Source organism: Solea senegalensis, unplaced genomic scaffold, assembly GCF_019176455.1.
Source record: "Solea senegalensis isolate Sse05_10M unplaced genomic scaffold, IFAPA_SoseM_1 scf7180000017264, whole genome shotgun sequence".
NCBI lineage: Eukaryota > Metazoa > Chordata > Actinopteri > Pleuronectiformes > Soleidae > Solea > Solea senegalensis.
This window is the reverse complement of record NW_025322314.1, coordinates 1-23,548: the sequence shown is the minus strand read 5'-3', so window position 1 is coordinate 23,548 and position 23,548 is coordinate 1. Positions and strand designations below refer to the sequence as shown.

Sequence of the window (23,548 nt, the reverse complement as noted above, 5' to 3'; positions counted from 1 at the left end):
GGGGTGCTGTGCCAATCTCAGCTACATGGGGCGATAGGCGGGGTACACCCTGGACAGTTGGCCAGTCCATCACAGGGCCACACACATATAGAGACAAACAACCATTCACTCTCACACTCATACCTATCTATGGTCAATTTAGGGTGTCCAATTGACCTAATCCCCATATTGTATGTCTTTGGACTGTGGGAGGAACCAGGAGAACCTGGAGAGAACCCACGCACACACGCACACACTGGGAGAACATGCAAACTCCATGCAGAAAGGCCCTTGTTCCAACCGGGGCTCGACCACTACGCCAACAACCGTGTGGCCCTACAATAATAATAACAGTAATAATAATTATGATAATAATAACAATAATAATAATAATAATAATAACAATAATAGTAATAACTGAAATACCAACAATAATAGGCGTGTCATATGTGCATATATAACCAAATCTTTTGGGGGAGCAAATGCTAATGTAGGTTAAATGCTTGCATTGGCTAATAAAACAGACTTTTTATTTCTACATCCTTTATTTTGATGACTATTTACATTAAAATCCAAATGTTGTCTCAAAGCTAAACCAAATACATCATTGGAAAGATCTCAGCCTGGTGAGTAACATGTATCATTATGAAGACTCTACGTGGCTCCTACATTGAATGATTGACCTTTGAACCTTGGCCTTGTTGTATGTTTGAAGGGTTATAATTCAGCAACCAAAGTGGCTACAGACATGGAACCAACTGTTATAGAGAGCGCTTGACCTTAGCTATCATGTGAATATAGTCCATCTATACAATTTTGGTCAAATATGGTTGAAATTTATTTGAACCAAATCTGATTACACACACATTGTAACTATCCCCTTCAACTCATTTGTGTACTCTCAATTCATTATTTGCATCTCTCAATTCTATGGAAAAGACTATTTTTGAAAGAAAACTACAATTCCCTAGGGGCGGGCCATACAGCTTGTTGCATACCATCACCACAATTGTAGTTTATCCAGTTGACATCAAAATAGGGTTGTAAAAACGCATTTACCAAATGTATCAAAGATGTGTAGTACAGCCAAATTACAAATGACTATAACTGCGTCATTTGTTCTATTTAAGATGGTTGAGCAAGTATTCTTGAAATATCCTTTTAGGTAGCCTAGCTAAGTTGGACTTCCGGTTTGCAACTAGAGTTTTAATCGCAAAAAGCATCTAGTGATGTATATCTTGTACAGTCAAACCAGTAATTACTCTGCTTATACATGAAATATGCTATGTTAAAAAAGTGGACATGTGCACAAAATCTAAATCTTGATCAGTTTAAAATAAATTCAATCAGTGGCTAAGGATCATGGGTAATGTAGTAGTCAAAAACACCGTCGTGGAGTTCTCAAGGACACTTTGGTGTTTTGAAGTTGAGGATATCATTAAAAGAAAAACTTCAAATGGGAATTGGCAGTAAGGAAAATACAGCCGGGCGTAGTGTAGTGAGAGTATGACAGCGTTTGGATCCGGAAATTGTATTTTGAAAGGGTGTTACGTCAGAATTAAAAACCGGATTGATAAGTATAAGTATAGCTTACAGTATTTTCATGGTTGAATTCAATATGTACATGATACATTAACCCTTATGACAAACATATAATAATCAACACATTGCTATATTTTTAGATATTTGACACTTATTATCATTGTTCATTTATTTGAAACTATATATTTCTTTATTCCTATGTTATGCTTATATAGCTATATACCTATATATGTATATTTATTATTTTTTTATATGTATTATTTGAACACTCTAATCTTATTTGGATATGAAAGCTTATTATTGGCTGATTGTCTGTTTGTTCCTAATCTTTCTTTATTGTATTTTCTAAATAGTTTATCATCACTTGCTATATTTGTGGAGCAATTCCAATAATCTAGCTCGTTAAGTAATGTATGAATGTACTGTTTGTGGATTTTGACTCTCAGTGTGAAATAAATAGGCTACATGCATGCATACAAACTATGACAACCTCAGTTAATGACAAATACAAAACGTGCTTAATTTATTTATTTATTTATTTCAGTCATGACATTTAGATCACTCATCACATAACATTGCAGTTCACACAATATACATAACCGAAAGGGAAAGCGGGAGAAGCAAAGCTTAACTAGTCCCGCCCCCATTATCATCATACATTTCATTTCCTTTTTTTTATATTTTTTTTTTTATGACATTTTGACAAAGAAAACATGTTTCAGCATCCGGTAGCACTCAGAGATCAGACTCCATGTATGTATGTACATGTGTCCATGATGTTCCATCGCGCCGTTGCACCGTTTCCCCCAGTGTCTACAAATTTCTGTCTCTGACCTTTGTCATATTTTCTTTCTGGGTCATTCTGTATTGTTTAATAGTCATCTCTACATACTTCTTTTTAAATACACTCAGTTTTGCTGATTTTTTCATCTCCTCATCCAGATTGTTCCACTGTCTGACCCCCGTGACCGATACGGTAAAGGATTTTAATGTAGTTCTTACCCTTCTCTGCCTGAACCTCATGTTCCCTCTTAGATTGTGTCCCTCCCCTCTGTTCAGGAATAATATCTGTAGATTGTGAGGGAGGTTTTTGTTGGCAGCCCAATGAATCATCTGTACTGTGCGGTATTTTATTAAGTCATAGAATTTGAGTATTTTTGATTTGGTAAATAGTTGATTTATATGTTCTCTGTAACTGGCATGATGTAGGATTCTCAAGGCTCTTTTTTGGAGTATAAACAGGGGATAAGTAGTGGTTTTGTAAGTGTGTCCCCAGACCTCTGCGCAGTATTGCAGGTGTGGAGAGACTAGTGCGCAGTACAACAAGTACAGTGCCTTCTGGTTTAATAGTTTTTGTGCCCTCCAAAGTATGGACACACTCCTGGCCAGCTTACCTTTTAAGTGTTTGGTGTGTGGCTTCCAACTTAACATGTCATCAATAATCACTCCCAGCACTTTGTACTCTTTAACCCTTTCGATGTCCACTCCATTAACTTGTATGTTAATACTAGTCTTACAGCCTTTTTTCCCATACAGTATATATTTAGTTTTCTCTAAATTTAGAGATAGTTTATTTATATTAAACCACACATGTAGCTTGGCCATTTCATTATTGACTGTTTCCACTAATTGGTTTAGGTCTTCCCCCGAACAGAAAATATTAGTATCATCTGCAAATAATTTGCCAAATTCGGCCCCACATTGACGAAAAATTCATTAAATCTTTCGTTTTTCTTCTTGCAGGCATTTATCAACGTTTTTGTTAACCATGGTTTCCCCTCCTTTTTCTGATTCGTGTGTCTTTTCATTACAGGACAGTGTCTATTATACAGCGTGTTAAATATTTGCAAAAAGGAATCATAAGCATCATTTACATCTGTTTCTTTGTAGACCTCGTTCCAGTCCTGCCTCATTAGTTCATTTTTCAGTGTAAGCATCCCTTTTTCAGTCCTGACCCTTCTGTATATATATTTCTATTCGGTGTCTCTGTAACAGTGTGCTTCCAGTCATAGATAGCAAAGATTGGCAGGTGGTCGCTTATGTCATTTATCAGTAGTCCTCTTGTTATGCCTGTCCCTATAATATTTGTGAAAATATTATCAATTAGGGTCGCACTGTGTGTCGTGAACCTGCTTGGACGTGTAATGAGGGGTTGTAGGCCCATCGTATACATCATATTAATGAAGTCATCAATCATCGTATTTCATTTCGGGTTGAGTAAGTCAATGTTCACATCGCCACAGATAAAAACCCTCTTTTGGCTAGTCCCTGAAAACATCCTTCCCACACATTCATTGAAATCCTCTATCCTAGAGTCTGGTGCTCTATAAACACAGCTTAACACTATATTTCTGCCTTTCGTCACACAGATTTCAATTGTCACACATTCCATTACATGTTCAACAGCTTCAGACATATTGTGTACAATCTCATACTCAATGTTATTGTTAATGAACAGGGCCACTCCTCCCCCACCTTTATGTCTTCTGTTAACGTTGACCAATTTGTATCCATCCAGGTAAAAATCTGCGCCTTTATCCTCATTAATCCACGTTTCCGACATTTCCGGAATGTCGTTTCCGACATTTAATGTGTGTCAACTGTCTGGAAGAAACACAAACATATACTGGGTACATGCACTGTGCCAACACTTAACTGAAGTTCAGCAAGCCTAAACACTCAATAGCCCTAGTGTGCTGGTACTTGAAGTATAAGAATGATGACTTTCTTACATGTTGAGCTTAATAAATGATTGATGTTTACCAGATGTCATTTAACATGGTTGATGTGTGAATGGCATAGAACACAAGATCCATGAACACATTCCTTCAATAAACACAAAAGACACGTGTTGCAGCACAGTATTTGATTTGAGCTCAGTGTCAGTCATTTCTGTCGATTGTCTCTTTTCCCCTGCTGTGAGTAGAGCCCAACCAGTTAGGTTCAGCTAACTGAACCAGAAGGAGGAGGAGACTCAGGGGTGGCAGTGTGGTGTTGTTGTGCAAATGTGTTTGCAGGCTCCCATGTGTCATCCCAGGTTTTGCCACTGCAAAGTATCAGAACACAACAAGTTGTTATCAGACAGTGCAAACTTTAAGATCATGTTTAAACAAAGCAAAACAAAACACTCAAATAAATGGATTTCATTCATGATTAAGAGTGTTTTCATTTACAGACATTCAGTTTGTTGGAGTGGCTCAATGTAACTGAAGAGGAAATTGAAGTCCGCTTTTTGGGGTCAGGGTCAAAGGTCTGTTATGTGGTCTAATAAGGAGCTATGACATGAACACTTGAAGAAACAGAGTGAGTTTCAACATTTGAGTATTCTGTATTCTTGATGAGATTGAAAGAAAAACACCTTGGCCTGTAACACACAGACACATGACTTTTGTGCAATGTTTTGTTATTATGCTCTGCGTAAAAAAAAAGAAAAACACTAGAAAAGGTTTGAGGCTGTTTCAGAAAGCAGGAAACTCTGAGCCTAACAGCTAAAATACATGGGAAATGGATGTGGGACGTGTACATATGCAGGATGCAATGGGTTTGTTTGACCTGCTACAGTCAGTGGCCTGTGGTTGCTGCCAGCTTCAATGTGTGCATGTTGAGTTGAGCTAAGTCATAATGAAGTTTGTTCTGAAGGTTTTAGAAGCTTGGCTACTTCACTTGCCTTCTGGTACAATGAGGTATTTATCTTCATCATTTGAAACAGATTGTACTTGTTTTCTACACTGTTTGATGTCGGAGGGCTGCATAGCTGCACGTCGAGAAGAAAAAGACATGAGCTGTGGAAACATTCAGTAGGGTCGTGGCTCCAAAAGCCATGTAACACTTTCAATTAGATACTGTATAATCGGGCATGCTGCAGCAGCCATGTCACACCACATGCACCCCATGTATTTTCTCTCTCTCAAGTTGTCGGATTCAGGACTGAAACTCTGAGTTGGTTGAACCTGACGGAATTCATGTTCATGGTTGTTACGTCCCCGTTACAGCCCACGTGACAATGGTAAACAAAAAAAGCCTTCAGAAATGGATCTCTGATACTACCATTCTAATGCATGTATATGCAGATTGAGAAGATTTCTCTGTAAATAAAACAGTTACATTGGTCAAAAGTATCAATAACTTCACAATAAAGTTTGATTCTGTGTTCCATTAGTTAATCATGGAACATACTTACATTTCCTTGAATCAAGATTTGCTATTCACAGTCTATTTAAGAGAGTCATTGTTTCTTCTTCACTCAGAAATATTAACATATAGGCTTATCACAAATATGATTTGGATTGTATTTTTTCTTCATTGTATAAATTCTATTCTGGCGAACAGTGGGAACATTTACATCCTGAGTGAAAGAAACAAATAGTTAGTAACGCTTCACACCCATTTAGAATTTTAAAACTGAGATCTTACATTATATACACAATAAACATTGTAGTGGAACTTATAAAAAAAAGCACATGCATTATGCTGAGTTGAGAAATATAATCAAGAGATGGAATCAATGTTTTTATGGACTGAATCAATCAGGAAACAGCTTATGTGATACACAGAGAAACCAATGGTTTGTTGAAGAAAACCTGCCGGCCATCAGGTTCTGTTCACAGAGTCATGTAGTTTAAGGTAACTCTCCTTCTGGAAATGGAAATGGAGTTCCCTAAAATTCCCACTGCTATTCCTAAGTCTTCTCCTCTTCCTCATCTTTCTTACTGCTTCTTCCTGCCCTGTTATCCTTCATGTATTCTAATATCGCTGCTGACACTGCTCTCATCCTCACTGCAAAATGCTGCTGGAATAGGTTCCTACAACCTATCTACCCCAGGCACTACACCTCTTTTCCCCACAATTGTGAGGATAGCTCTCAGCTACCATGGGCTCACCAAGTTCAAACAGGAGGTGCAGCAAATACATGACACATGTGCTACTTTTGTTATGGTCCTACAAACATGCTGCAACACTTTCTTGGACTCTTCATGAAACAGTAGTGGAGATAGAACAATTGTGTATGAATTCTTAGCACATAGAGCAAGGCAACCAGCACACTTTCACTTCTTCTTTCCCCTACACACACAGAGATAAGGAACAATCATTTGAGCTGTTCATACAACCACTGGATAGTTGTATCTTTGAAAGGCAAGAATGACTCACTGAGACAAACAAGAAACCAAATGAAGAATATAGAAAATGAACATGCTATAAAATCTTACCTCATGTATCCTTCTCCCAGAAATTGAGCCAAACTGGAATATTTTCTGTCTACTACATTTTCGACAACCTAATATGAGGAAAAGAGAAGAAAAGTTTATGAAGCCATGAATGCAATGCTTTGTAGCTTCATCAAATATCAAAGTACTGACTTTTTAGTCAAGAAGTGGATTTATGTTAGGTGATCTGTATTCTCTTTTGTCCTTTGTTTTCGCCACACTGCAAGATGAACCGCACTGGGTTTTCATAGGACTGAAGTCACATTGTCAAAACTCTTCATAAACTTAATGTTTACTGTTTTCATAACTGTTAAAACATATTCAAAACACTTAGAGTTCTTGAATTTCTGCACTAACCATGTTGAAATATATATATGTAGAAAATATCTTAGTATAAATGAATCCAAGATAAAATGAAATAATCATTCCAAACAGCTGCCAAATCCAGGAGAGAGGAAGGACTAGAAGCGTCACATTCCTGTACAGTATAAATCATTATACTACACGTGTTGCTTTGTTGTGTAATTATTATAGTTGCAGCCCTGGAATTTCATCAACTTGTTTTTGCTTTCAAAAGTACTGTAAATGACTTGACACAGAGATATAGACAAAGGAAATGGAAGCAAATGAAATAATATTCTTAACGTGTAACAAATAGTTGATCCTACGTGTCAAAAACTGAGATCATACATTATATACACAATAAACATTGTAGTGTACTTGTACATGCATTATGCTGGGCTTTTGCTGGACAATGAATGCGCTTCCATGCCAATTCTTTGATGGACTGAATCAATGAGGAAACGGCTTATGTGATACACAGAGAAATGAAAACATTTGTTTTCCTTTGCTTGGTGCGTACCTTTACTCAATTTCTGCTAGTTGTTACAATGTGTTACGTGTGACAGTGTGTGTTTTCTGGCTGAGAATTGTTGCCAGTGTTTTGGTCCAACAAGCTGATTTTGACGCATGAAATGTTTTGCTGCTTTGAGAGGTGAGATTAACTGTTTGGACAAGATGCATTTTGGTAATGCGACTGCATGTGGCTTCACTACTGATCACTGCAAGTTAGCAAAGACAAGTCAGAAATCAACATTAATCATGTCTCTGGTTAATGTTAATGTAAACTGTGGCCGCTTCAGAGTGCCAACCAACACTCAGGTCATTAAATATAGAAGAATAGAATATTGTGTACTGGATCCTGATTCAATGACCCGAATGAAGCCTGGCTTTTCCAACCAATAATTGCCCAAAGTCAAATGAGTCTGGGAGCCAATTTATTAATGCATGCAAAACAAAACTTACCCTTTTTCTTCTTAAGCCCCTCCTTTTTTAACTGGGAGTCATTTCCTCTCTTCCTCTTCTTCATTGCTGCAACAGTGGTAGAGGTAGAAGAAGAAGAAGAAGAGAGAGACGGACAAGGGACAAGGTTCAGGACAAATACAGTCTCCTAGGTGTGGTCACGTTGCTCCATGGCGAGGCTGCTGTGCTGCTCCTCGTCCTGGCTGTGGCCCATACCCTCGACGGGGCTGTCACCCTGCTCCATGGTGGGGTTATCAGGCTCTGCTGATGGGTCAGTGTTGGGCTGCGGTTCTGTTGAGGTCATTCAAATATATTTTTCAATTCTTCTCAAATGAAAACTCAAATATATGTTTCAAACAAAGGCATTCTGAACAAAAAATCTTGCTCTTACCCTTAGTCAAAAGAAATTCATAAGCCCTCCTCATCTTCTCCAAGAAGTTTTTGGTGGTAGATGTGAGGGGCAAATGGGTTATTATGTCAGCTACCCACTTGTTAGAGGCCTTCTTGTCTTTTTTCCCATAAATAAAATGGGCTTGTAGCCTATGGCCTCAAGTTTTCGCACCTGAAATAAAAAGTAACCAGTTGGCACACATTAGTTAAACCCACAGCATGATTGGACACTTTAGTACTGTAGCAAGCATTTAATGGCAGTTAATGGAGTACAGTGGAAGAAAAGGAGCCGCAACTTGTTTGATTTAGATCAAATGAATAAAAATGAGCCTTTTCACTTACTGCAATACCGGCTGAATCAATAATGCGGCCAACATTCCGGTTTGGGACGATACCTTGACCCCACTTGCTGTCCAATGATGCTGTCTTTTCCTTCAACTTCTTCTTCATTGACAGGCTCACATAACACATGCTGCAAGTTTTGAGGCTTGCAGCATTGAGTGTCTGGCAAGATGGACAGGGCCTGAACTTTGGACGTGTCATGACACACACTGATATAAACAAAAACAAGACAGATAACAAGATATTTTTTTACAGACAAGAACTTAATACTGACAGAAAGATACACAAACAGCAACAGAAAGACTGACAAGTACAACACAGCACGGGCAGGATAACAAGACAGACAGACGTGGCTCTAAAAAGTGCCTTTGGTTTGCGTTTTAGAAACGATGCTTCAAGGAGGGACAAATGGAAGAAGACAATTGAAGGACCTGTTGGAGAGAAAACACTTTGAACCAACTATTCAGAATTGAACAGCCTAGATTTGACATCTGTGTTCTCCTCATCAGAACGTTGACATCATACTTAAGACTACCAACATACTGACCGTTCACACTACTCATTTCAATTCAATTCAATTCAAATGGGCTTCATAGGCATGCAGGTTTAAATAACAATGAATCACTACTCTCCCTCTCCATTTATCATATGCTGGACTGCTAAATTATAAAGCAATTATGTATAGCCTATATTCTATTCTATTTACATTGTACTATTTTACTATGACTGTGCCCAGAATGATTCCATTGTGCTAGGGACCACAATGGAAATGAGCCTATGGGCTTTATTGTGTCATCCCTGACTATTTTGTATTTGAATCTATGACACACAGAGTGCTTGATTCATACTATATCAATAATGGTCAAATCAAATCAATCAATCCAAACTTTGACCCAGTAAGCCAGTGTACAAATGGTTCAGACAGTTTCATGTCAGTCTTCTACAGCCCTTCAAATGAAGTGGGGGGCCTACGTATATAACATAAAGTTGAATTGAGCACGGAAAAAGCATCATGTGCTAACTACTGGCTTACAGCATCACGTGTTAGCTAACCCTACGTGCATTTGGTGCAGCAAGTTATACCTCAATGTCTTAAATAGTTACTGTACATCAAATGATTACCCTGCTCTCCTAAAGATGCTAACAAAAACTTATTTTCTTGACCTGACACATTTTAAGGCGTACATTTAAGGATTTTATCTCGATATGTCACCTGTCTAATTAATTTATCAGTGTACTTACCGAGGGGGAAAACAGCAATGGGACGCTGCATCTGGGTTGCCAGGTCTAAGACAGAATCAGCCCGAAATCTACAAGATCCATGTGTGAATGTGCTGATCTGAAGTTAGTTTGGTAGGATTTAGGAATAAATTAAGTATATCACTTAACATATGGGTTTCTATATATTCCCCATATAATGTGAATGCAAAAATAGGTCTACCCCAGCCAGCAGACAAAGACTTCAACCCGCGGGACTTCAATTCCGTAGGAATAGCGCGGACATGGCAACGCCGTCTCATCGCATACAATTACGTCACACACTTCTGATTTAGAAAAAAGTACACTTTTCCCAATAAAAATAATAATCTTTACTTTTGCATCATTCTTTAAAAATACTATGGCTCGTGTTGTGATAAGAACTGCTTGCGAATCCCTGCTGTGACTGCAGATTTCCACAAAAGTGGGCCAAAATACGTTTCTTGAGTATTAAATAATCTCTGTAATCGCGATTACAAACCTCAGAGACAGAGAAATAAAAAGCATTTGAGCCTATTATTTGCTGTAATATTGCCTAATTGTTGTATGGCCTAACACAATACTCAAATCATATAATTTATTGTAACCAATCAATCAATCAATCGATCAGCAATATTGCCCCGTATTCATCAGCACACAACGGACTGCGGTCTCCCCGACTCGGTCCCGTGGCGTCATATGCAGATGTTATGGGAGCTCTATAGAAGTCAACCTGACTACCCCAAGCGTTGAAAATTGACGCTAAAGGGGTACCCAGTACGTTAAGAACTGACGTGAGGGGACACTGCCCGATCGTCACGCATGGGACGACTTGGGAGTGAGACCGTGTTGGTCCTGAAGACAGAGACGTCCATCCCCAATTACACAGTGCGACCACCTGGAGAGCTTCTTGATCCAGGAGAGAGCCTTGACCTGTCTGCTGCAAACAGAGAACCACTCTCATACACAAGTCCAACGCTGATGTGTCTGCCATGGTTGTCAACCTCCTCTGCAAGGGCTCTGCAAAGCTCTTGGTGTAGAAGAACAAGCTGAAGCTATTATACACCTCATCCAAGTCCAAAGGCCACAAAGCTACAGCATAGCTACTGTCAGAGTGGGAACAATGATGCATGTGTGCTGCAGGTAAAGGGTTTTCTAGTCTTCTAGTCTAGATGACCACTCAAACCCCATCACACACACTTTCATACAGCACATCTATGTGCAGCACATTTTTCTATCTGCCAGCACAGACGGCAGAAGCAGGAATCAAACCCCCAACCCTTACGTTGAAAGACGACTGGCTCTACTACTGAGCTACAACACCTCTGGACCTGTGGTCCGATACAAACCACTAGAATGAAGAAGTGTTCTAGAACAGCAAAGTGTCTAAAAGAGCCTCAGTGACAGCAGGTGGTCACATGTCAGCCAAAGAGAATCAGAACAGCCAAAGTCACTGAGATGGAAAACACGACGAGACACGACAGGTTGAGACAGCACAGGCTGCAGTTAGCTGTGGAGACCACCTGCTGATCTAAGTCACTGAGGAAATGCTTTATGAAGAGTCTGCAGTGTCTGCCTGTGACCACAGTGACATTGGATGTTATCCCTACAGATGCAAACCAGGGTCAAGGATGATATCCCTGTTCAGGAGGCTCATTCGTCTGTACAGGAAATAAAAAAGTACACACAGGAGTTGTTGATGAGAGGATGGATCGTAAAGTCTCAGTCCCCGTACGCCGCACCTGTGTGAGAGAAAAAAAGGACCCTAGTCATTACGTCTTTGTATCAACGACCAACAAACACCCTCTCCCTCGCATGCAGGACTGGCTTCACTCACTTCTCTCTTAGATCAGGGCAAAGCCTACCATCAAGGCTTCACTGCTCAGGGTTCCAGGCGCCCCGTGGGTCTGTATGAATGGATCAGAACGCCCTGTGACACACTGAGGGATGACCTGCAGGCATATTGCAAGTATTCTGTTTATTGACTTTGCACAGAAGATTTATGTCGTCGCTTCATAAAAACTGTGAAGAATATTGAAGCTGCACTGGTTTATGGAAAATGTTCATTGGTAATGTGCTTTATGCTGTTTAATGGTACAATGTTATTGTGTTATCTTTCTAACCAGAGGCTTTTGCACTGAAAATGTTTGAATGTGATGAGTGTAATCATTACAGACTTTACTGTAAATGCAGTAAACCTCATACTCTGATGTGATAGAGTGTACATTAGAAATGGGACGTGTTTATGACTGAAACAGGAACTGACACTCGGGAAAACGTTATGTTATTTTTCTATGTGACCCATTAAAAATGCAAACACATAATAAGTTGAAAATAGAAAGAAATTGGACAGTGCAGTGTGGTTTTTATTATTATTTATTTAACCTTTATTTCTCACTGAGACACAGGCTCTCATTTCCAAGAGACAACTGTCAGACAATCACAGAACAACACAGTTACAGACAGACAGCACAACAATAAAGGAAATGTCCAAAATGTCACGTGAACAAACACATTCAAACACCGTCTCCAGTGACTCTAAAATCTAAATGTTAAATGTGTCCTCTGGGTACAGGAAATCAAAACTGTACCAGTGCAGAATGGTATGACATTATGAGAATGAACACACTTCACTAAGAACATGGTTCTTATTTCCTAGGTTTAACTTCTTGGGGAGCAGGGTTGCTTAAATATTTGTGGCCCACGTTGCTGAGATAGGAGTAGAGAGATCTGGTCCTCACGAAGAACCCAGGACCCTCCTGGTTTGAAGAATGGACACAAAGACCTCATCAATGTCTCTGACGACTGGGAAGAGGAAGATGAACTCTAACTTCCAAGTCTGTGTTGCTCTGAAGGTCCGTCAATCTGACCTCTGACCTCCAATAACATGATCATACATGGAAGGAAACACCTTTCTAGTAAGATTTGACCTCCTTGACATTTGGTAGCGTGGTTCAGTACATTCAGAACATGTTTAAATCCAGGCTTTTCCACCTAAGGTCACTTTTCTGATGCTACAAACACGTCTATAGCACTAGTTACCGCTTTAGTGCAAGTTGAATTTAGAGCAAGTTTTGCTCCAAATGAGGACAGAAGAGTTATCTGTGTTAACAGAGTTGTTTTCAGAGTTATGTCTACGACCTCATGATGCATGTGGAGACGTCCTGTGCTTTGCTACTCACACATAACATGGTTTACACACCATGACAAGAACATTGTTGACAACATTCACAGGGGAACACAAAATATTTCCATACCAGTGATTTCAGAGAATTCTATTGCATTTATGACATATATTATCTCAAGGCACTGTACACAGACAACATCATGGAGCACTACAGACTACAGACCCAGCCAGGGACCAGTTCATCCGAGCCATAACCCCCAGGAGGCTGCGCATTCAGACCCATCTCGCCCATCCCCGCTCCTTACAAGAGGCTTTGGAGCTGGCTCTGGAGAGGGGGACTGTGGAGGGCGGGACCAAAGCGGCCCTGGAGAAAGTGATCCTACGGTGAGAACCGCTGCATGCGCTGACATGACGGAAGTGATCCGGAGTGCCACACGCCCTCCCCAACGCCCCCTGCTCTGCTGGGGATGCGGACACCCTGCCCGTATTGGATCACAGCCCCATTCTCCCTGCACCTACTATCCCACAGACAGTGACTGACCCCTTCCCACCACACACACCTTTGACTACACAGGGGCATAGCCCCACCCTCCCATTCTGCTCTTATCAATGAGGCCGAATGAAATAAATCAGGTTGTTCAACTCCAGGAAAGTCTCAGAGACATTAAGTCCTGGATGACCTGTAACTTTCTACTTTTAAACTTTTATACTCGGCCCTAAACACCTCAGAGAAAAACTTTCTGATCACATTGTCACTTTAGATGACATCACCATGGCTTCCAGTTGTGACCACTGTGAGGAACCTTGGAGTTACTTTTGACCAGGAAATGTCATTTGATTCACACATAAATCTCATTTCAGTGTAACCTGGTTAAGAATCCTTACTAAAAAAAATAATGAATAATTAATGAATTATAAAAGTTCATATTTGGTTAAAATGTTATTAAAAGTGTATTAAAAATGTAAAAGGAATAGTTCATAAAGGTTAAATAGGTTGATAAAAGAGTATGGTGTAATAAATGACATAAATGTTCATGTTTAAATATTTCATTTCATTTTGAAGAAACTCATGGGGAGAGAGGAAGTTCTGATTGAGAAGAAGCGTGATCCTGGTCACTGATTTGATTAAGGTGTGATTGACAGGTTCAGACCGGAGGTGAGAGAGTGAAGAGTGTGTGGTTTTTTGAGGTAAACTTGACAGCGAGAGCGAGCAACGACGACGTGTTTGTTTACCCGTTGCCACGGTGAATCATAGTATCAGAGCTCCATTGATGATGGCTTTTTTCATTCCCAATGCACACGCTGAGTAAAGAATGAACTGAACTAATGCTGATCAGCTGTTGTGAAACCAAAAAATGGTCAATCTAGAGTTAAGGTTTTAACTCAGAGTTTGTTGAACCTGCTTTCTGAAACAGGCCCTGGTCTCAACTCTGGATTGTCACGGTGTTGGGTTTCTAATAGACTTCCCTAAACTTCTAGATAAGAGAGCTGCTCCAGCTGCACGGGAGCTGCTGAGGGAGCTAATGCCAGGGGAGTGGCTAACTGACTTAGCTTCTATGGTGCGAAGCTGAGTTTCTACCTCACTAAGCCTCACCTCCAGTATCTTTATCACTAAAGGAGGCAGAGGAGTAACTCAACATGTGGCACACAACACAGGAGAGAGCAGGAGAAGGAGAAGCCATCGCTGCTAAGCTAACTTGTCACGCTAGCAAAGAAAAACCACAGTAGGTGAATCGTGAGAGTGAAAGTTAGAGTTTAAGTAGCGGGTGAAAGTATTAAAGGCGACATAGAATGCTTGTATCACACATATATGTTAGTTATGGATGTCTACTTACATATATTAACTTGTTTTCATGATTAAAAACCTCCTAATCGCTGCAAACGAGCCGATCAAAATATCTCCTCACTGACGCTCTCGTCAGCCGCGCTGTTTCAGACCAAACAGTTGCTGTGATTGGCCAGCCAACGAGAGCTTTCCTACTGTCCTGTGATTGGCCAGGTACCTGGAAGTGACGTAATAGATAGGCCAGCTCTCAGATACACATTTCCCCCTCTGGCACGGTGGATGCTCTGCATCTCAGCAGCTACAACGAGACTAGTTCTTCTTCTTCTGCGGTTGAATGTACACAACCGGATGTGCCCGGACTAGTGCCCGCACCGGGAGGCGCTACGGTGGTGAGGATTTCTGATGACGACATCAAACTACGGAAGTGTCGATCCGCTTCGCAGAGCCCAGGAAAACAATACAACACTATTTTCTCAGCAGTGGCTGAACTGTTTGTTCTGAAACTTTAGGGTTTCATAAACGAGGTAATGACGCAGATACACACACAAACGCAGCGTTAATTGGAGCTTCCGGTCTATGTCACCTTTAACCAATTTACAAAACGAGTGCTTGTTCAGTTCATCGATCGTAACAGGAGATCAATCACAGAGAGAGCAGGAGACACAGCGTAACACCGGTGGAAGAGTATGGTGTTATATTTGGGCCACATTCATGAAGGAACAATGTGAGACTTTGAGCACAGAAAAATGTATTTTGCAAGCTTAATACATGTATTTGCATGTTTGCAAATATTCATTTTAACAGTTTAATCAATTTTACTCATATGTCCACTCACATCTCAAATCTCAACCTTCTGTGCACGCTCATCTTTACCCGAGTGCTCGCTCATCTTTACCCGAGCACTCGCTCATCTTTACCCGAGCACTCGCTCATCTTGGCACAGCGTTACAAATGTGCCACAAAATCAACCAATGAGAGACTTTATAAATTTAGACTGGCTGTATTTGTCTCCAATCACAACACTTCCATAACAAGTTATTCATGAGTGACACTGGCACATTTATAGATTGTTGAAAAAGTGACCAGAATGATTTCAGCACAGTGACAGTGACACTGAACAGCTCCTCTGCCGTGGATCATGGTTCTGATCACTTCCCCTTTGCCCTCTCCTCTCTAAAGTGCAAATACAGTCATCATAGAGTAAACTTACTGAGGAAAAATGACCATCATGCAACTGTGCCCTTTTATCAAAAACAGCAGCACAAAGTTTGACCCTCCTTTCAACTCAAAGGTTGTGGGTTTGTGGGTTAAGGGCAAGACCCTTCACCTTGTGTTGCTCCTGACAGTTTATTATAGTTATTATATCTGGAAAGTATTTAACACTAATTAGCTAACAAATATTACAGATACAGAAATATGGTGTTCCTTCCACATAATAATACAGTTCATTTCATGCCAAAAACACACCAACATTAATAAACAGGAACCAGGTGGAAAAAACATGTAATTCCCATTTTAGTAGGAAAGCTCTTCTTTATTATGTTGCTTTCAGAAGATCAAAGACTTATTGCTCTAATCATTTCCAGCAGACTGTACACTGAGAGGTGTAATGCTGCCCTCCACTGTTCAAAGTTCTGAAGTTCGCAATCACTGTTCAAAGTTCACAGTCTCATCTTCTCGTCCTTCTTTGTTGCATTCAAAACACCTTAAAGAAAATTGCCTTAATGGCAAGATGACAATTCTTCTCAATATCAAAAACTGATTATAGGGAAAAACTTGAGCGCCCCAGGTCAGCCTGTTGTCCTTTGAATATACTACATGAAAAAAGCATTTTAATTGTCCCGGGAAGTCCAAACTGGCAGAGACCATCTGCATGTCAAAGTAACATCCATCATGTTTATTATGCGCCAGTATCAAAGCTCCTCTTCAAAGACTTCTCTAGTGTTCCATGTCACCTGGAAGGAGTTCTTACATTACAAGATAACCTCTAGTGCTCCACATCAGTTGGAACTCACACGGTTGCATTACTGCTCTCTCTTCTAGTCTTACTTAAAAAAGAACGAATTTCACAACCATGTCACTGGAAAGAATCATATCTTTCTTGATCGGTGATTGTTGTGGAGCACTCAGTCCTCTGTACAAGCGATTGGTAGACAACATCTTTCCAGCAAACCAAAAGAATGGGCTAGTAAAAGCCAACATGGAGAAGCTGACATTCTATGCCTTGTCGGTTCCAGAAGAGCTTGACTCTATTGGCGCTTACCTGTCTAAGAGAATGTCAAAGGATGTGGCTCGACAAAGATACAGGTATGTGTGCATAGCAATGGAAGCGCTGGACCAGCTGCTGATGGCCTGTCGCTCTCAGAGCATCAACCTGTTTGTGGAGAGTTTCCTGAAGATGGTGCGTGAGGTGCTAGAGTCGGACAAACCTAGCCTACAGATCCTAGGAACCAATTTGTTTGTGAAGTTTGCCAACATACAAGAGGACAACCCCTACTACCACCGCTGTTACCATTTTTTTGTGTCACGTTTCAGTGACATGTGCCACTCTAGAGACGAGGACCCCGACATCGGCTTCAAGATTTGCATGGCAGGTATCAAGGTGAGGATGATGGTGAATGACGACCTACAGGCCAATATCTGGGACCCTGAGCTCATGGACAAGATTGTCCCCTCTCTACTTTTCAACTGCAGAGTGGAGAATGCACACAGAACCACTCCCCTTCGCTGCTGCGGATGTCAGAGAAAGAAAAGAGTGGCTTGGTGGAGTTGACAGAGTGCTGCTTTAGGGAGCTTCTGAGACAAGCTGCCTATGGCAAAACACTTATTAGTCTCATGGATTGGCATGACAACAGGTCCAAGCTCCTCAGCATGAGCAGCACCCTGGACATATCTGTGCTCAAGAGCAAAGTGGTCAAGTGTTCCAGACAAGATAACTTATTCATGAAAGGTCACGGCCAGCAGCTTTACCAACACATCTACTTGGCGTGCAAGGAGCAGAGCAATGGTATAGGCAGCATTACGAGAACCTTTTTGCTTTGTTTGCCATTTTGAGTGTGGAGCTGGCAAATCCAGATGTGGTTCTGGACCTCGTTCGCCTGACAGTTGCATTGCAGGACCTGGCACTGTCAACTGACGAGGATCTGCCTATTTACAATCGCTGTGCTATTCATTCCCTGACTGCCGCTTACTTCAACCTTATTTGCCAGCTCACCACTATTCACGCCTTTTGCAAGTATATACACAAGGTTATTAAGGTCAGACAGGTAAATAGCCCTCAGGAGATCACATTCAAAGCCTTGAAAAATGTCATTGTGGGCAGTGTGGATATGGAGGAGCAGGACAGGGAGTGGAGGAGACAAGTGATGGAGAAGTTTCAGAAGGCCCCCTTTAAGGCAATAGCTGCACATTGTGGTCCAAGGGCCACACAACTGCATAGGAGACTAAATCAAATCTTAGAGATCACAATTAGACCTCCACCCAGTCCTGCTGGAACCATGTTATCAAGTCATGGCCAAAGTCAAAGATCATCTGTACCCATCTATGACATGACATTTCCTGACCTGTTTTTGTACTAAACCAGAAAGTCAACTGAGGTGTTGAATAAGTATTGTACACACTTTAATGGCTGTAAAGTTGTTAACCACATCATTTACAAGAGATATTTAACAATAACAAATGTTGTATCCAGGCCACTTTAAACATTTTTTTAACTTAGTCATCTGAAATGACAATTATTTCACTCAGCGGGCAGAACTTCAGGCCATCCTGAACAAAACCACCCACAGCCACCTATCTCTCTGTCTGTATGCATGTACTGTATATACACACAATTTACAGAATATGTTTTTTGTTTGTTTGTTTTTTAAATAATGATTTAATTATTAAGTTTCATTCAATTATTGGAAATAAATTATTCAATTGTTCAAAACTGATTAAACTATCAATTAATAACCAAATTGGAGCACCATGTCACGAACAGGACTGGACCCAGATGCAGTATGGTGGTAAGAAACAGTCTTTATTCTCACACAGGAAAAACAACGCGGGACACAGGAACGGAGATCCTCAAATATGCGTAAGAAACACAGGCGCGGGATCAACGTGGGACTGGACAAAGAGTGCAGAAAAATCCACTGAAAGTTCAGACAGAGTCTCTGAAGCAAACATGTGAGTCATCACTGCACGGCTGAGTGAAACTGCAGTGACTTTGTTTTATACGCGACACACACACACACACACACTAGTGTCTCGTGACTTCACACCACACTTCTGTAGTTGTTGGAGATTAACCCATGTTGTTAGGATTGTTAAGTAGTTTTAAGTGATCTACAGTTCGGAGCTGTTCGGCTTGATTTGTGTGTGGGAGGTCTCTTCCTGTGACGGGACTCAGCGGCCGGCAGTCTGACCAATCATCGCCTAGTACCTGCTTTTAAGCACGCTTGGAACCTCGTCTAACCAGGTACTAGGCTAGTGGAAACGCTACTTAAACCGTGCCGTGGCGAGGCGAGGCGAGGCGAGTAAAGCCGGTGGAAACACACAAACAGAATAAGCAGACAGACATACCAGTGTTTTGGGACTTGATGGTGTTTTAGGACTTGCTGGTGTTTTAGGACTTGCTGGTGTTTTAGGACTTGCTGGCGTCTTAGGACTTGCTGGTGTTTTAGGACTTGCTTTTAGGACTGCTGTAGGACTTGATGCATGCTAGGATGCCTTGGACCTTGAACTTAGACTTGATGCTTAGGACTTGCTGGTGTTTTAGGACTTGCTGGTGTTTTAGGACCTGCTGGTGTTTTAGGACTTGCTGGCATTTTAGGACTTGCTGGCCTTAGGACTTGCTGGCTTCTTAGACTTGCTGGGCTGTTAGGACTTGATTTTTAGGACTTGCTGGTGTTTTAGGACTTGCTGGTGTTTTAGGACCTGCTGGTGTTTTAGGACTTGATGGGGACTCACTGGTGTTTTAGGACTTGCTGGTGTTTTAGGACCTGCTGGTGTTTTAGGACTTGCTGGTGTTTTAGGACTTACTGGCGTTTTTGGACTTGATGGTGTTTTAGGACTTGCTGGTGTTTTAGGACTTGCTGGCGTTTTAGGACTTGATGGTGTTTTAGGACACTCTCTTTAGCTCCACATACTGTGAACCAGGCATTATTTTCATTAGCTCTCATGTGCTGGAGTTCAGAGTTTTTGAATCTTTAATCAATTATTCTGTCAAATATTTAAAAAGCATTTTTTAAAACTCATCAGTAGACAACATAGATACATTGAACTGATGCAAATGAAAAGGAAACACATGTTGATTGGTCAGGGTTAAACTGTTAGATATGTAATTATACATCATGTAATAAAGGTTATGGATATTATTAACATTGTAGATGAATACTCTTGGATTAAAGACACATTATGTTAAATGTTGAAACAGCTCGTCACAGGTTCAGGACGTTAGGACTGAAAAATCACACCATCATCGTTGGAGTTCTGTCACAGATCTGTTGAAGCAGCGCACACACACACACACACACACATTCATGATGCCCACCTGTTGAGAGAAGACGACAGAGAGTCAGAGTCAGAGTCAGTGATGCAGCTCAGATGTGGAATAATAACATCACATGTTACAACAGCTCACATTCACTCATTCACCAAACACTGGTTGTTTGGAGTTGTGTGAAAACAAATCAACAGAAGTATTTGGACTATTATGAAGTATTCAAATACATTGACAGTATTTTCATATGGAGTTTTGCAGCTTTAACAGCTTCAACTCTTCTTGGAAGACTTTGCTCAACACTTTGAAGTGTTTCTGTGACAATTAGTGTCCATTCATTGTGTCGAGCATTGATGAGGTCACACACTGATGCTGGACCACAAGGTCTGGCTCTTAATCTCTGTTCCAGTTCATCCCAAAGGTGCTGGATGGGGTTAAAGGTCAGGGCTCATGTCTTTATAGTGGTTGCTTTGTCCACTGGGACACAGTCATGTTGGAGTAGAAATGTCTGCGTCTGCTGAACTTCAGATTGTCCTTCACTGAGAGAAGAGGCCGAGAGTCCAAAGCCCCATTGAAACACGTCAATTCAAATACTTTTGTCCATATAGTGCATCTATAGTGCTGCAGGAACTACTCCTCACCAGCAGGGGTTGCTGTTTCTTTATGTTCATCTCTGTTGACATGGAAGTCAAGGTCACATGTTCAGCTGTGGCCTTAAATGCGTACTCTGTGTACTTTGATGGAAAGTATTTGTTAGTAGATATATTTCAGGGACATTTGGTTTTTTGATTGAATTGTTGTTGCCACTGTTTCATGTTGCCTCACACACACACACACACACACACACATGGTGACGATACTCAAGTCACTCATTTGCATATTTCTTCAGGAAAAAGTTGTGTTTATATTCTGTTCATGCAGAATTTGTCTATAAACCTTAAACCAGAGACAACTTTGATTTTGACTCATGTTACAGAGTCTTGGAGGCGGAGCTTTAACCTGAGGTCCAACAGAAAGGGGCGGGCTTTGTCACTCCAGTGTTCATGTTTACAGCAGAGTCACTATCATGTCTGTGTCTGCAGCCTCTTCATGTTATTTGATATAATGTGAATGTAAATGACTTTCTCGTGGTTTTATGTGGTTTACACTTGAAGGTGTTTGTGGAAGACTTTTAAAAAAAGGTCAATGAAGTCTACTTTCTGGGAAATTGTCCTCATTTTTGACCGAAAAAGTGAAGAAAACTAACTCTAACATTGTCTTAAAAGAAGAGAATGACAACTTCATGTAAGCTTTAATAAACAGTAACAAACAACAGTTTGAATGAAATCCCTGCTGCTCCTGCTTCACTACTGCTGTGTTTAAAACACAAAGGTCAAATTCACTCTCTCTGTACTTACGTACTTACACTAACTCTTAGTTTGTTTCATGTCTTTTTCATTTGTTTCCATGTCTTGTCACTAGTTCTCCTGTCATCTTTCTTCCATGCAATCAACTCATTTCCCTCACCTGCTTTTCCATTGGCTCATTAGTCCCTCAGTGATTATATAGCAGCCCATTTTCAGATGGTCTTGTGTTGGTTTTTTGCTCCAGCATTTCTAGTTAGTCTTCTTGTTCTGATGTGTTTGCCTGTTTGTGACTGATTTCCTGCTTTTGGACTTAGTAATCTGCGTTTTCCTGCCTCGTTGTCGTGCTTTTGGGTTCTCCCTTGCCAAGGTGTCAATTCTTAAAGTCAGAGAAGACTCACTTTCATTTCTTTGCTTGTGATAAAGATCATTTCTTGATATTTTGCTCATTTCTTCATGCTTTTGTCAGAGTTTGAAGGAAAATGACGTTCCAGTCTGAAAGTGGCTACTTTGACGTTTTCTAACCAAACAAGATGTGCTGCTGTTTTTACAGTGTATGATACAGTGGATCTATAATCTGTGATGAAGTCAAACTACAAACAGCTGATGGACGCTCATCATGTGAGGCGCTCAGCTCTAGTCTGTGAGTAGCAGCAGCTCGTGGCTCGTCTGTTGTCTCTCTGTGTCTTTGTGTCCAATCATGAAGTCTGTCACTATTGTGCTGTCACAGCTTCACTGAGGAAACACTGATGTTTGTCTGACTGTGATTAGAACAACACTCTACTCACTCCAGAGTCTCCAGTCTGTAGTCTGGACTCTTCTGAAGATCACACAGAGGCTTCAATGCTGAATCCTGCAGCTGGTTCTCACTCAGGTCCAGGTCTCTCAGGTGTGAGGGGTTGGACTTCAGAGCTGAGACCAGAGAAGAACAGCTGATCTCTGTCAAACTGCAGCGACTCAACCTGAATAAAGAATAAAACATGAGACTTTAGAACAATGTGTGTGTGTGTGTGTGTGTGTGTGACTGTGAGACTGTGTGTGTGTCTGTGTGTGTCTGTGTGTGTGTGTGTGACTGTGAAGACTGTGTGTGTGTGTGTGAGTATTGACTGTGTGTGTGTGTGAGAACTGTGTGTGTGTGTGTGTGTGACTGTGTGGGGGTGTGACTGTGTGTGTGTGTGTGACTGTGTGGGGTGTGACTGTGTGTGTGACTATGTGTGTGTGTGTGAGTGAGTGTGTGTGTCTGTGTGTGTGGCTGTGTGTGGGTGTGTGTGAGGGGTGTGTGTGTGTGTGTCTGTGACTGAGTGTGTGTGTGTGTGTGTGTATCTGTCTGTGTTTATGAATGAGTGTGTGTGTGTGTGTGACTGACTTTATTGTGTGTGTGTGTGTGTGTGTGTGTGTGTGTGTGTGTGTGTGTGCTTTTGTGTGAGTGTGTGTGTGTGGTGTGTGACTGTGTGTGTGTGTGTGTGTTTAAGGAGTTCATCAGTGAATAAAATGAGTTTAATGTAAATGAAATGAAAGTTTAAAAAAACAACAGCAGCTTCAGTCAGTGAACTCACCTCAGAGTCTCCAGTCTACAATGTGGACTCTCCAGTCCAGAACACAGCAGCTTCACTCCTGAATCCTGCAGCTTGTTATGACTCAGGTCCAGGTCTCTCAGGTGTGAGGGGTTGGACTTCAGAGCTGAGACCAGAGAAGAACAGCTGATCTCTGTCAAACTGCAGTCAAACAACCTGAATAAAGAATAAAACATGAGACTTTAGAACAATGTGTGTGTGTGTGACTGTGTGACTGTGTGTGACTGTGTGTGTGTGT

General features: G+C 40.9%; 2 long non-coding RNA genes and 1 pseudogene across 2 annotated transcripts; 1 reads left to right on the top strand and 2 right to left on the bottom strand.

Moving 5' to 3' along the window:
- Positions 1-3,844: 3,844 nt before the first annotated feature.
- Positions 3,845-8,061, bottom strand: LOC122764154. Its single transcript, XR_006359555.1, has 3 exons — positions 8,031-8,061; positions 6,729-6,796; positions 3,845-4,567 (listed from the first exon to the last, which is right to left on the bottom strand). It is a non-coding gene; the product is annotated as an uncharacterized LOC122764154 (long non-coding RNA).
- A 40-nt stretch (positions 8,062-8,101) lies between these two features.
- LOC122764155 lies at positions 8,102-9,713 on the bottom strand. Its single transcript, XR_006359556.1, has 3 exons — positions 8,760-9,713; positions 8,419-8,589; positions 8,102-8,318 (listed from the first exon to the last, which is right to left on the bottom strand). It is a non-coding gene; the product is annotated as an uncharacterized LOC122764155 (long non-coding RNA).
- A 7,380-nt stretch (positions 9,714-17,093) lies between these two features.
- Positions 17,094-18,044, top strand: LOC122764156 (annotated as a pseudogene).
- The last annotated feature ends 5,504 nt before the right edge of the window (positions 18,045-23,548 follow it).